General features: G+C 41.8%; 1 protein-coding gene across 1 annotated transcript in view; it reads left to right on the plus strand.

Annotated features, from left to right (window-relative positions):
• Window positions 1-769: 769 nt before the first annotated feature.
• Window positions 770-12616, plus strand: part of LOC130010619 (uncharacterized) — a 40687-nt gene continuing 28840 nt past the window's right edge. The window contains exons 1-2 of the mRNA XM_056098341.1: window positions 770-1085; window positions 8891-10061. The gene's annotated coding sequence lies outside the window, so the exon portion shown is untranslated. The remainder of the gene's footprint in view (window positions 1086-8890; window positions 10062-12616) is intronic.

Genomic DNA, 12616 nt, shown 5'->3' on the forward strand with positions numbered 1-12616 from the left:
CCGAAGGGTTGCCATTCGCCATTTTAATTACACCCCTGTAGAATCGAAGGGTTGCCATTAGCCATTAGCTCGACGATTTGTACCGAAAACTCTAAACCATACAAGACGTATCTTCTGTTTCATAGTATAACTCGACCGCTATAATCCAGTTTTGTTTGTAAATGACAAAATTTAATCAAAAGTTAGGTATTGTATTTCCAAGTGGTTGTCATTCGGTATTACCTCGACGATTTTTATTGAGAGAGAGAGAGAGAGAGAGAGAGAGAGAGAGAGAGAGAAATGGGGTTTAACGTCCACTCGACACAAACTAGGTCGTTTTGGCACTGACATATGATTCTATTTTATTTCAATAATTCGCTTGCGTGTAGGGGTCTTTAGCAGTGGGAGGAAACCAGAGGACCCGGAGAGAACCCACGAGGTTGGACAGGCGACCCTAGTCTGTGTCGAGGACGTTAAACCCCATCTCTCTGTCTCTCCCCCCCCCCCCCTCTCTCTCTCTCTCTTTTACGAGCACGCCAATGTCAACCCTCCTTCTTGCACCACCAACACGAGGAAACTACGGCGGGAAATTCTCCATGCCACATTCTCCCATCTCTATACAACATAATAATAGTCTATAATCACGATACCCTGGAATTGTTATTGCCTATTAATAAGCAATACTTAAAAACATAATGCGCCAACTATCGTGTCAGTCAATCAATATTCGGTGACACGCGGAGAATTATACCTTACGTTAATAAACGATGTATAACCGGTGTGTTCTGAATGAATGTCACGTCTCTTGTGTGATAAAGGAATATATTGATGTAGTTTATTGGAAGTATAAAACGTAGGTTAATCTCGTGGATGTCATCGTCCCGTACAGTTGATATTATTACAGGTGCCCGCTGATTCACAGAAACATGTATTAGAAGGTACGGCTTATCGCTGATTGATAGAAAGACTTATTAATAGAGTCGTGTTGTGATAAATTTAGTCTTCTGTGGAGATAACGTACAACAGTTGTGGAGAAGACGTTAAACTTGACGTTAAGTGCTCAACACCTAGATAGATGGTATTGTTGCTGATACTTTTAAATACAGGTAAGAATCCCCATCCCCCGCCACCCTTCCCTCCCTCCCCCTCTTCATCTAAAAGTCAGAAATATCGTCTATAGCTTTATGTGAAACAAAAAGTAATGGTATGTAATGGGGTAGAACCAGAGCCGGATTTACCAATAGGTAAAATAGGAGATTGGCCTATGGTCGACAGGTATCTTGGAGTCCACTGTCTTTGATCTATGTAACATGCCAACATTTCTATAACAGGCGAGTTACTCCCACGGGTATGTGAATCAATTCCTGGAGTTTAAAGCTCTATCTTTCCGTACCAACAGGAGGTAATAAAGATGGACACAGCCATGCAGTGGGCTAAGAGGGGAAACTGCATTCAACTCCCTCTGTCAAGATTTTTTACACGTGTGAACCGCGGTGTGTGGTCCCATCGTAACAACAGGCGCTTCATTCCAAACATCTGACAAGCGAAAACCAGCACCTTGTCTACTGAGCCACGTGAAACCAGGCGAAACAGTCATGTGTAGCGTTGTTTACACTGGTTTCCTGCAAACTTTTGAAGACGATCGTATATAAAACCAATCTGCTTAAAATTTCGTTTTTTTATACTTTCGATGGCCTACACTAAATAAAGATCTGGCCGGTTGTAGTTGAAGGCCCCGTCAGAGGTCATACGAGCGGCTTTTGACTCTATGACGTCAGATATTTGATTAACCAATCAGCTTTTATGTTTCTAGTGGCCTACCAAGAGTTCTCTGCATCTCACGCCAAAAAAATCACCATAACAGACCGTTTCATTGGCTTATCCCTCACATCAACAGAAGGCGGGTTAAAGAGAGAGAGAGAGAGAGAGAGAGAGAGAGAGAGAGAGAGAGAGAAATGGGGTTTAACGTCCACTCGACACAAACTAGGTCATTTCGGGACAATTTTATTTCTATAATTCGCTTGCGCGTAGGGGTCTTTAGCAGTGGGATGAAAGCGGAGGACCCGGAGAAAACCCACGAGGTTGGACAGGCGATTCTACTCCTTGTCACGTACAACCGGGGAATCGAAACCCCGCCAGTTGACTCAATGACAGACCGTATGATACAGCGCGCGCGTGCTAACCATTCGGCCATCCAACTCCCCGCGGGTTAAAAAAACAACTATTCCAGATCCTAGTGTAGTAAAACGAAATTTTGAACTATAATCAGATTGACATAAAACTTTCGTTGTTCTGACATCGACCCCGAGGGTCTCGTAAAACAAAGAACCGAATCTGATTAAAACAAAGATCGGTATTTAAATCACATTGCAAAGAAACCATAAACAGAGCATTACCTTACAGTTCTGGTGAACGTGGGTTACTTCACACACTTTAGGGTCCTGGAAATTAAAATTATTTAATTCCATCTTTTAAGGTTCTAAGAGACCAGGACTTAATCCGCCGTGTTCACCTTCATCAGTGATTACTGACCCTTTATTCGGATACTAGGGATTATACTTATTTGGTGGAGCAAAACAGGTTTTTTGGGGGGCGATCATCAACGATCGGGCAGTGGTCGAATGGTGAAAAAAATAAAATTTTAGTGGATATAAAAAGAAAATATGAAAATGATCCCATCCCGCAAAATGAAGTGCCCGAAATCCGGGATCTTAATCCGGGTAGGGTAATGCATTTCCAACCGGAGTTCAGAGGTTCAGATAATCCCACAATTCTGATTTTGATTCAGGGTGTGTAGTTCTCGAACTCAAACTAGGGTTCCGGAAAATTCGCTCCACTAGGCGCTATATACTTGCCAATCGGGCACTACCTGATAAAGTTATGTAGGCTCATTTTTTGGGCGCTGTCGCCGTATTTGTTGGGCAAAAATGGCCCCCACCCCTCTGGAAAATCAGCTCGTACGCTTATGCGAACCACCGTGACTTTAACAGACAATGGATAGAAGCTCTGTCATCATTAGTAAACATGGCAAAACGAAAGCAAAATGTGTAATTCAAAACCTAACTCAAAATTGTTAAGAAGAATAGAACATGACTTAAATATTCGGATATTTTTGATCTTTAACCACACTAGACAAAGTTGAACTATACACGTTTTTTTGGGGAGGGGGGCGGACATATCAACGTTCTTTTTGGGGGTGGACATACCGGCCATGCCCCTCCCCCATCTCCCCCCACCCATCTCTCTCTCATAGACTAAGTACAGGTCTATATAATCCAAACGTCTGCTAATAATATGGTAGTCTCGAAATGACCTAGTTTGTTACTCCCCCCCGCTCTCTCGCTCCCCCTCTCTCCCCTTCTCTCTCCCTCTCCCACCTCTCTCTCTATCTCTCTCCCTCTCCCTCTCTCTCTCCCTCCCTCTCTCTCTCTCCCCTTCTCTCTCCCTCTCTCTCTCTCCCACCTCTCTCCCTCTCCCATCTCTCTCTATCTCTCTCCCTTTCCCTCTCTCTCTCCCTCTCTCTCTCTCTCCCCTTCTCTCTCCCTCTCTCTATCTCTCTCTCTCCCTCTCCCACCTCTCTCTCTCCCTCTCCCTCTCTCTCTCTCCCCTCTCTCTCATCTCTCTCTCCCTCTCCCACCTCTCTCATCCCTCTCTCTCTCTCCCTCTCCCACCTCTCTCTCTCTCCCCTTCTCTCTCCCTCTCCCACCTCTCTCTCTATCTCTCTCCCTCTCCCACCTCTCTCTCTATCTCTCTCTCTCTCCCTCTCCCTCTCCCACCTCTCTCTCTATCTCTCTCTCTCCCTCTCCCACCTCTCTCTCTATCTCTCTCTCTCTCTCTCTCTCCCCCTCTCTCTCTCCCCTTCTCTCTCACCTCTCTCTCTGCCCCCTCTCTCCCTCTCCCTCTCTCTCTCACCTCTCTCTATCTCTCTCCCTCCCCCTCTCTCTCTCTCCCCTTCTCTCTCACCTCTCTCTCTATCTCTCTCTCTCTCTGCCCCCTCTCTCCTCTCTCTTTATCTCTCTCTCTCTCTCTCTCCCACCTCTCTATCTCGCTCTCTCCCTCTCCCACCTCTCTCTCTATCTCTCTCTCTCTCCCTCTCCCTCTCCCACCTCTCTCTCTATCTCTCTCTCTCCCTCTCCCACCTCTCTCTCTATCTCTCTCTCTCTCTCTCTCCCCCTCTCTCTCTCCCCTTCTCTCTCACCTCTCTCTCTGCCCCCTCTCTCCCTCTCCCTCTCTCTCTCACCTCTCTCTATCTCTCTCCCTCCCCCTCTCTCTCTCTCCCCTTCTCTCTCACCTCTCTCTCTATCTCTCTCTCTCTCTGTCCCCTCTCTCCTCTCTCTTTATCTCTCTCTCTCTCTCTCTCCCACCTCTCTATCTCGCTCTCTCCCTCTCCCACCTCTCTCTCTATCTCTCTCCTTTTCCCTCTCTCTCTCTCCCTCTCTCTCTCCCCCCTTCTCTCTCCTCTCTCTATCCCTCTCTCTCCCTCTCCCACCTCTCTCTCTCCCTCTCCCTCTCTCTCTCTCCCCTCTCTCTCATCTCTCTCTCCCTCTCCCACCTCTCTCATCCCTCTCTCTCTCTCCCACCTCTCTCTCTCTCCCCTTCTCTCTCCCTCTCCCACCTCTCTCTCTATCTCGCTCTCTCCCTCTCTCTCTCTCCCTCTCCCACCCCTCTCTATCTCGCTCTCTCCCTCTCTCTCTCCCCCTCCCACCTCTCTCTCTCCCTCTCTCTCTCCCTCTCCCACCTCTCTCTCTATCTCTCTCTCTCCCTCTCCCACCTCTCTCTCTATCTCGCTCTCTCCCTCTCTCTCTCTCCCTCTCCCACCCCTCTCTATCTCGCTCTCTCCCTCTCTCTCTCCCCCTCCCACCTCTCTCTCTCCCTCTCTCTCTCCCTCTCCCACCTCTCTCTCTATCTCTCTCTCTCCCTCTCCCACCTCTCTCTCTATCTCTCTCCCTCTCCCACCTCCCTATCTCTCTCTCTCCCCCTCTCCCACCTCTCTATCTCTATCTCTCTCTCTATCTCTCTCTCCCCCCCTCTCTCTCTCTCCCCTTCTCTCTCACCTCTCTCTCTCTGCCCCCTCTCTCCCTCTCTCTCTCTCTCTCACCTCTCTCTATCTCTCTCTCTCCCACCACTCTCTCTCTCCCCTTCTCTCTCACCTCTCTCTCTATCTCTCTCTCTCTGCCCCCTCTCTCGATCTTTCTCTCTCCCTCTCTCACTCTGTGACCTGACTGTTTAGAATCTTATTATAGATTAAATCCATCGACTAGTTAAATAAAACTAAAACCATTAGCAACAGTTCTAATATAAATATTTATCATGTCGTGTCTCAAACATTCCCAGAGTTCAACTCTGATATTTAACGATTACCCCAATTATAAAAAATATTCACCTTTAAATATTGTAATGGATGATTTATTTTGGTTTTTAGGTTCCAGCTAGTCGAGGATTTGACTATCAAACTAAATAATAGCGATACATTAAATAAATAATTTAACAGCCTCCTCAGTTTCATTGATCGGTTAGCGTTTATCATAAAGTAGAGCGTGGAAACTACTTCAGTGTATTAAATTGGCATATAAATGATTAAAAAAACGAATCAGTAGATCTCACAATCTGATTAAAATATAGATCTATACTTCGTTTGTTTTTTTTATACTTTCGATGGCTTTCTCTACATGAAGATCTGTCCAATTGTAGTGGAAGGTCGTGTCGGGTGTCATATGAACGCTTTTTGAGCTTATGACGTCAGACATTGATTAATCAACCAGCGTCGCCGTTTCTATTGGTTTACCGAAAGTTCCGTGCACCTCACGCCAACAACTCGCCGTAACAAACCTTTTCATCGAATAATCCTTTACATCACCCAGAACGCGGGTTATATAACAACTCTTCTAGATCCTAGTGTAGTAAAGACAAGTAAAACCAAATCTTGAACTATGAATTAAAAAAACGAAACTAAATAGGATCTGTGTTTTAATCAAATCCGTAAACACAAGAAGGGGGTCAGGGGATTAGGTGTGTTTTGGACATTTATTGTTATTTATATTATAATTTCTGTCATTGAGTCAAGTGGCGTAGTCTTGATTCACATTCTTGTACGTGTCAAGGGGTGGTGGCGAATTGTGGGAATATTTAAGGGACAGGCTAATTGTAAGCCGGTTGGGGAGGTTCGGGTATTTCCGGAGTCCAAAATGGCCGCTTTATATAACTAAGTATTTTAGGGAATGTTAACCCGAACCCTAATCCGAATCCTGTTAAGGGGGTAAAAGTTAAACTGGATCCAAGTTCAGTCTTCTGAAAAGGGTTAGGGTTCGGGTTAGTATTTCCAAAAATTCTTATTGATATAAATCGGCCATTTTGGACTCCGGAAACACCCGAACCTCCCCAACCTGCTTACCAATCTACCATTAGCATCTCCCAATATTTAACTCAAGTTTATCATAATCTTTCTGGTTGATATAAATTGACTTGCAACGTCATCAAATCAGTGACGTCAGTCTGATAGAACACAGTAAGTTATAGACGGTAAGATAGATTATTGAAATTATACTTTGCACGAGTGAAATCTGATCTTAAACATAGAATTATAATTAGATTGTACTAGAAAAATATAGTCTTAAATCTCATCTTTGATAATTAGATTCGATAATTAGAAAATCTTAAATCAGATCTTTGATGTTTGATTCTATAGGTCTAGACCTAGCTAATGTTGATTTAAAAATATTTACCACTTTCGGTGGACATCTTCCCAAATAAAAACGTGTCATGTTTGAAATCTGGTAGGCGTCGCAATCAACAGGGTTAATTAGTGCTCGATTTTTCATCATAGGTCACGAGATGTGAACAGGGCTAGCACTAATCCCAGGTCAGTGCTTATGTGGAGACTCAACCTATCCCCCAAATTCTTAAACCTAACATACAATCTGGCCAACAATCACGTGCCCTAACCTTATTTACATCTCAGCGACCTTGACAAAAATTAAGCTGGACTTAAATAGATTTAGCCAAATCAACAGGTTTCTTGAAATATAATAATATCATGTGGAATATTAATTTTAAAAAGAATGATGAAGATGGGTCTCGTGATTTATAACGCCATCTTGAACACGTGATTGTGACGAATTTCCATTGCAAGCTCCATATTACACAATAGTTCCATCATAATGGTAGAAACTCTGTAAATATCTTTATTTGAATCAATGTGACCATATTAATTCATAATGGTAGAAACTCTATTAACATCTTTATTTGTCAGAAAGATGATACCTTACAACACGTTTTCAAACGACAAAGGGTGGCTACTTTATTTTTACTGTATAGGTTAATGATATAAGAGCTTTCACGTGTCGTGGGCTTTTTAAATAATAGGTTTCTTAATATCAGGGGCGGATTAAGGATGAGAGGGGGTAGGTCAGTTATATTTTTTTTTTAAACTGCACTTTTATGAACAAGCTGTCACGCTGGTGTGCTGTCCTTTATCATCAGATGGTGGGATGGAAAGCGCGAGATAATGATATGGACACATCCGAGATCACAATTAATGCTTTGCATCAATGAAATTTAATCACAGAGTGACCATATTAAGTCATAACAAAAATTGACGTCAAACGGAGTATCGGATTTCTCACTTTAAAAAGCCCAGTGTGTATGTATGCCTACATAATTTGGAGACGATGATGGCATCACATATAGTCAACAGTCAAATGTCCTTAACAAGAACCGGGCAAACCCCCGACTGCAAAAAGTCCTGGATCCGCCCCTGAATATCTAATAATAGTAATGATACTATCATTGTGTCGTATAAGGTATATCGTTTAGATTGAATAACCAAAGTTTTCAATATCGCTTCATTAGCGCCGATACAATATCTAACATAACCAACATTATAATACAATTGAAATAAACATTGTAACCAAATATCAACTCCAGTAAAATGGATTAATTGACCGAAAGTTAGCATCCTTTGCGACTGTAAAACAATATCTAATATAATATAATGCTAAGTTCTAACTATCACGATTCGTGCTATAATGATTGAAATCGAGGTTTTAATCGTAGAGTAATCGTGGTGATCTTATTAGGTCTTATCGTATAGTGAAGTCAGTCGTACCCGAACGTATCTGCACGTACCAGATAGGGATAGTCCGTCCTTTCATAACGCATCGCGCGATATTAGGAACCCAGCATATACAGTGACATTGCTTAAAACTATAATATGTTCAGGACAATCCTATTAAAATACAAATCATTATTTCGTTTCGTTTTTTATACTTTCGATGGCCTACACTACATGTAGTAAAGACAAGTAAAACGAAATTTTGAACTATAAAAACGAAACGAAATAGGCTCTTTGTTTTAATCAGATTGCCCTATCGTACGACAGTGACAACCTAGCATAATGGGATTAAAGCTCTTCATTTCAATATTATACAGAGTCGTCCACCCCGGCTTAAATTCTGTGTTTTGGAGCTGAGAGAGGGAGAGAGATGGGGGGGGGGACGTCCACTCCACACAAATTAGGTCATTTCGGGACTAACACGTGATTCAATTTTATTTCAATAATTCGGATGCGCGTAGGGGTCTTTAGCAGCGCGGGGTAACCGGAGGACCCGGATAAAACCCACGAGGTTGGGCAGGCGACCCGACCCTACTCCTTGTCACGTACAACCGGGAATTGAAACCACGCCAGTTGACTCAATGACAGACCTTATAATACAACGTGCACACGCTAACCATTACGCCCCCCCCCCCATTCAGCCAAGTAAAATGTCAAATGTACTAGACGCGAGCTACTACCATTCATTTTGAACTGTTCACGTATTTCACCGAACATTATTGATAACTATAACAATTTGTAAAACTTGAATTTAAATCAATTTATATTATATTATATTTCACCCATTTTCGTCCATTTTAGGTTCCAAAGAGTAGTGCTATACGCCCTTTAAGAACACAACTAACCACTTCAATGATACTTTGAATACAAACGACTAATGAATCAAGTTAATTGATCCTAGACTCGATCGGAGAAGTAAAACACATTATTCTAAACATTGACTAATTGTGACAAGTGCGTGGTTCCTATTGTATATTGTGGATAGCTATTGTGAGTGGTAATATAACAACGTTAGGGTCGTGTACAACACAGAGTATGCTGGCATCTCTAGAACACCTTATAATTTAAACGTCAATTGTTGTTAATGACAGGTGAAGTGCACGTGGTAGTTCATGCTGACATCTCTAGAACACCTTATACCAATCATCATGTGTATCGGACGTTCACACCATTGATATAAAGATATATTCACGTTGTCAGTGCATCCAAAATTGATCCATAACTGAATATTATATATCGAGACTGTGGGGACTGTGTCCATTAAGATCTGTTCTCCAAATGAACTTTATTTTGTAGAATGTAGGATCGTATCTGTTGTCAAGAATTGTTCGATAGATTAATGTTTATAACTAAGTACCTCATTAGACTGTGAGATCGTGTCTGTCGAGAACGGTTCCACTGATTAACTTTGTGTGGTAGAGTGTGGGACCTTGCCTGTTACTGTGTCAAGAAATTGTTCTATAAATGAACGTTCATACCCGGCGCTGGTGTAAAGTGTAGGGTCGTGTTTATCAAGTATTGTACCACAAATTAACTTGTTTGTTACTGTGTCAAGAATTGTTCCCCAAATGAACTTTATTTTGTAGAATGTAGGGTCGTGTCTATCAAGTATTGTGCCACAAATTAACTTTGTGTTATAGAGTGTGGGACCGTGCCCCTGTTTGGGACCGTTCCCCTGTTTGGGGCCGTTCCCCTGTTTGGGACCGTGCCCCTGTTTGGGATCGTGCCTGTATTTGTTACTGTGTCAAGAATTGTTACCTATATGAACTTTATGTACTGAGTGATGTCGTGGGGTGTGGGATCGTGCCTGTGTTTACTTTATTAATATATAATTAGTGGAGATACTACCAATAGATGGCGGTATAACATCAAAGGTAGAGGTAAAATCAATACCTGTGTTATGATATAGACGGTTTACCTGACTTGACTCTATATACCTGGATAATCTGAGTATAGTTTCATACCTTTACAGGTAAGTTCTTTATATCCGTTTATTTCAAGTCCACCAGAACGAAATTCACATTTCGGGCGGGGTCTGTCAACTTAACGAGCTAAAATAGGGCTGCGGGGCGGGGTCTGTCAACTTAACGAGCTAAAACAGGGGTTCATGAGACTTGTCACCAGGCTGATTGTTTGCCCAGGTAGATGAACGGTTAGTAAACTGGCCGAGATTAACTTTTTGGCAAGTTCTTCGGATCGTAAAGGGAACCCTGGCAGTTGTAATTCAACACCACTGTTTGGTCAAATGTTCCTCATAAATTACCCGATGAATGTTGTGTTTAAGATGAAAGGAAAATGAATAGTTCTAGGTCACAAATATTTACTTCTTTTATAATATTTATAATGTTCTTTTACATTTTCCGGCGTGGTTCCCCCATATCAGTGATGCAGGACAGAGGGTCTGGTAAGACACAACGTATAGTCGTTCGGATGGGACGAAAAACAAAGGTCCCCTGTACACATTGGCGTGCACGTAAAAGATCCTTTGGTAGTTGGAAGTCGATATAAGAGTAGACCGTAGTGTCGCTGTTCGGGTAACATGTCCTTCCTAGCACACTGTATGGTGTATGCCCGTCTTCATTAGATGAGTCGCAGCAGGTCGTTAAATTCCATTTCATTTTATTTCAATTTACTTCTACCAGGCCGCGGATTCACAAAGCACTCCTAGACTTAAGTTAAAAATTTACTCAACTTTCAATCACTGTGATCCAGAAACACAAAATAATTAAAAAAGGGCAAATAATTTTGAGTCAATTCTCAACTTAAGTCTGAGAGTGCTTTGTTAACTGTGGGGTTGGGTGACCGAATGTTTTACGCGCGTGCGTTGCATCATAGGGTCTGTCATTGAGTCAACTGGCGTGACAAGGAAAAGGGTCGCCTTTCCAACCTCGTGGGTTTTCTCCGGGTCCTCCAGTTTCCTCCCACTGCTAAAGACCCCTACGCGCAAGCGAATTATTGAAATAAAATTGAACCATGTGTTTGTCCCGAAATTACCTAGTTTCTGTCGAATAGACGTTAAACCCCATTTATCTCTCTCTCTCCCTCTCTCTCTCTCTCTCTCTCTATCTCTCTCTCTCTCTCTCTCTCTCTCTCTCGTTTTGTAAACTCGTTGCCTGAACAATTGTTTATTAGTATGGTTAGTACTACTATAACTGTTTAATATTATTAATGATCTATTAGTTTGGTTAGTACTACTATAACTGTTTAATATTATTAATGATCTATTAGTTTGGTTAGTACTACTATAACTGGTGAACGGATCTCGTTAGTACTAATGAGTAAACTATGTCCACAACTCCGTCCATACTCATTCTGGATTGTTTCAATGGTATTTAGTAATAGAACTGGGATATACACTGGGGGGCAATGTCCGGAACGTATTCGTCGTTACTAATTGTCAATTTGCCATATATATTTAAACCCCTACGCGCAAGCGAATTATTGAAATAAAATTAAACCATATGTTAGTCCCGAAATGTCCTAGTTTGTGTCGAGTGGATGTTAAACCCCATCTCTCTCTCTCTCTCTATTTCTCTCTCTCAATACAAATCATCGAGGTAATACCGAATGACAACCACTTGGAAATACAATACCTAACTTGTAATTAAATTTTGTCATTTACAAACAAAACTGGACTATAGCGGTCGAGTTATGTCATGAAATAGAAGATACGTCTTGTATGGTTTTAAGCCTTCAGTACAAATCGTCGAGGTTTAATAAAGAATGGTGATCGGTTCTAGTCCATTAAATATCTAAGCCATCCAATGGTCTAGGGAGATGATTATAGGCTTGTCATGTGAATAAACGTCTAATTAATAATTTATGTAACATCTGAAGCCAAACGAAAGACCTACAATAGGTAGATGTAGCTCGTTAAATAATGTGTCTTTAAGAAATAAATCGACTACAGACCTATTGTTCCCCGCCTGTCCGTCTGTCTGTCTGTTCGTCATACTTTTTGGGACACAATAACTCTCCTTCTAATTGAGCTACAATGTTCAACCTTGGTGTATGTGTTTATTAGGTGAATGTCTTGATGCAGTACGAAGATGACCACCTTCTGTTTAGGGTATCCGGTAAGCAGTGACACGATGACTTTAGTTCTAATTAAGTGAGAGTGATGAAACTTGGTGTATAGTTTCATTACATCAATACCTTGACTAGGATGGATAGTGAGAATTTTCTGTTTTGGGTAAGCAGAGTGATAAGCAATTTGATTGGCCGAGACTTTGGATCACAACTCTCCTTCTAATTGAGGTCGCATGTTTAAACTTGATGTAGATGTTCATTAGATGACTGAGTTCAATAATTAACATTTCCCACTAAAGCTAAGCAGAGCTAAGCAGTTTCATTGGTCGATGTTTTGGGACAAGATAACTTGGATTCTAACTGACGGAGAGTGATAAAACTTAGTGTATGTTTTACAACCAGGTATTTCAAAAACCTTAACTGAGTTTGATCGTGAATATTTTCTGCTTAGACAAAGTATAGATAAACAGTTCGATTGCTCAATACTTTTGAAAAAAA

Source organism: Patella vulgata, chromosome 2, assembly GCF_932274485.2.
Source record: "Patella vulgata chromosome 2, xgPatVulg1.2, whole genome shotgun sequence".
NCBI lineage: Eukaryota > Metazoa > Mollusca > Gastropoda > Patellidae > Patella > Patella vulgata.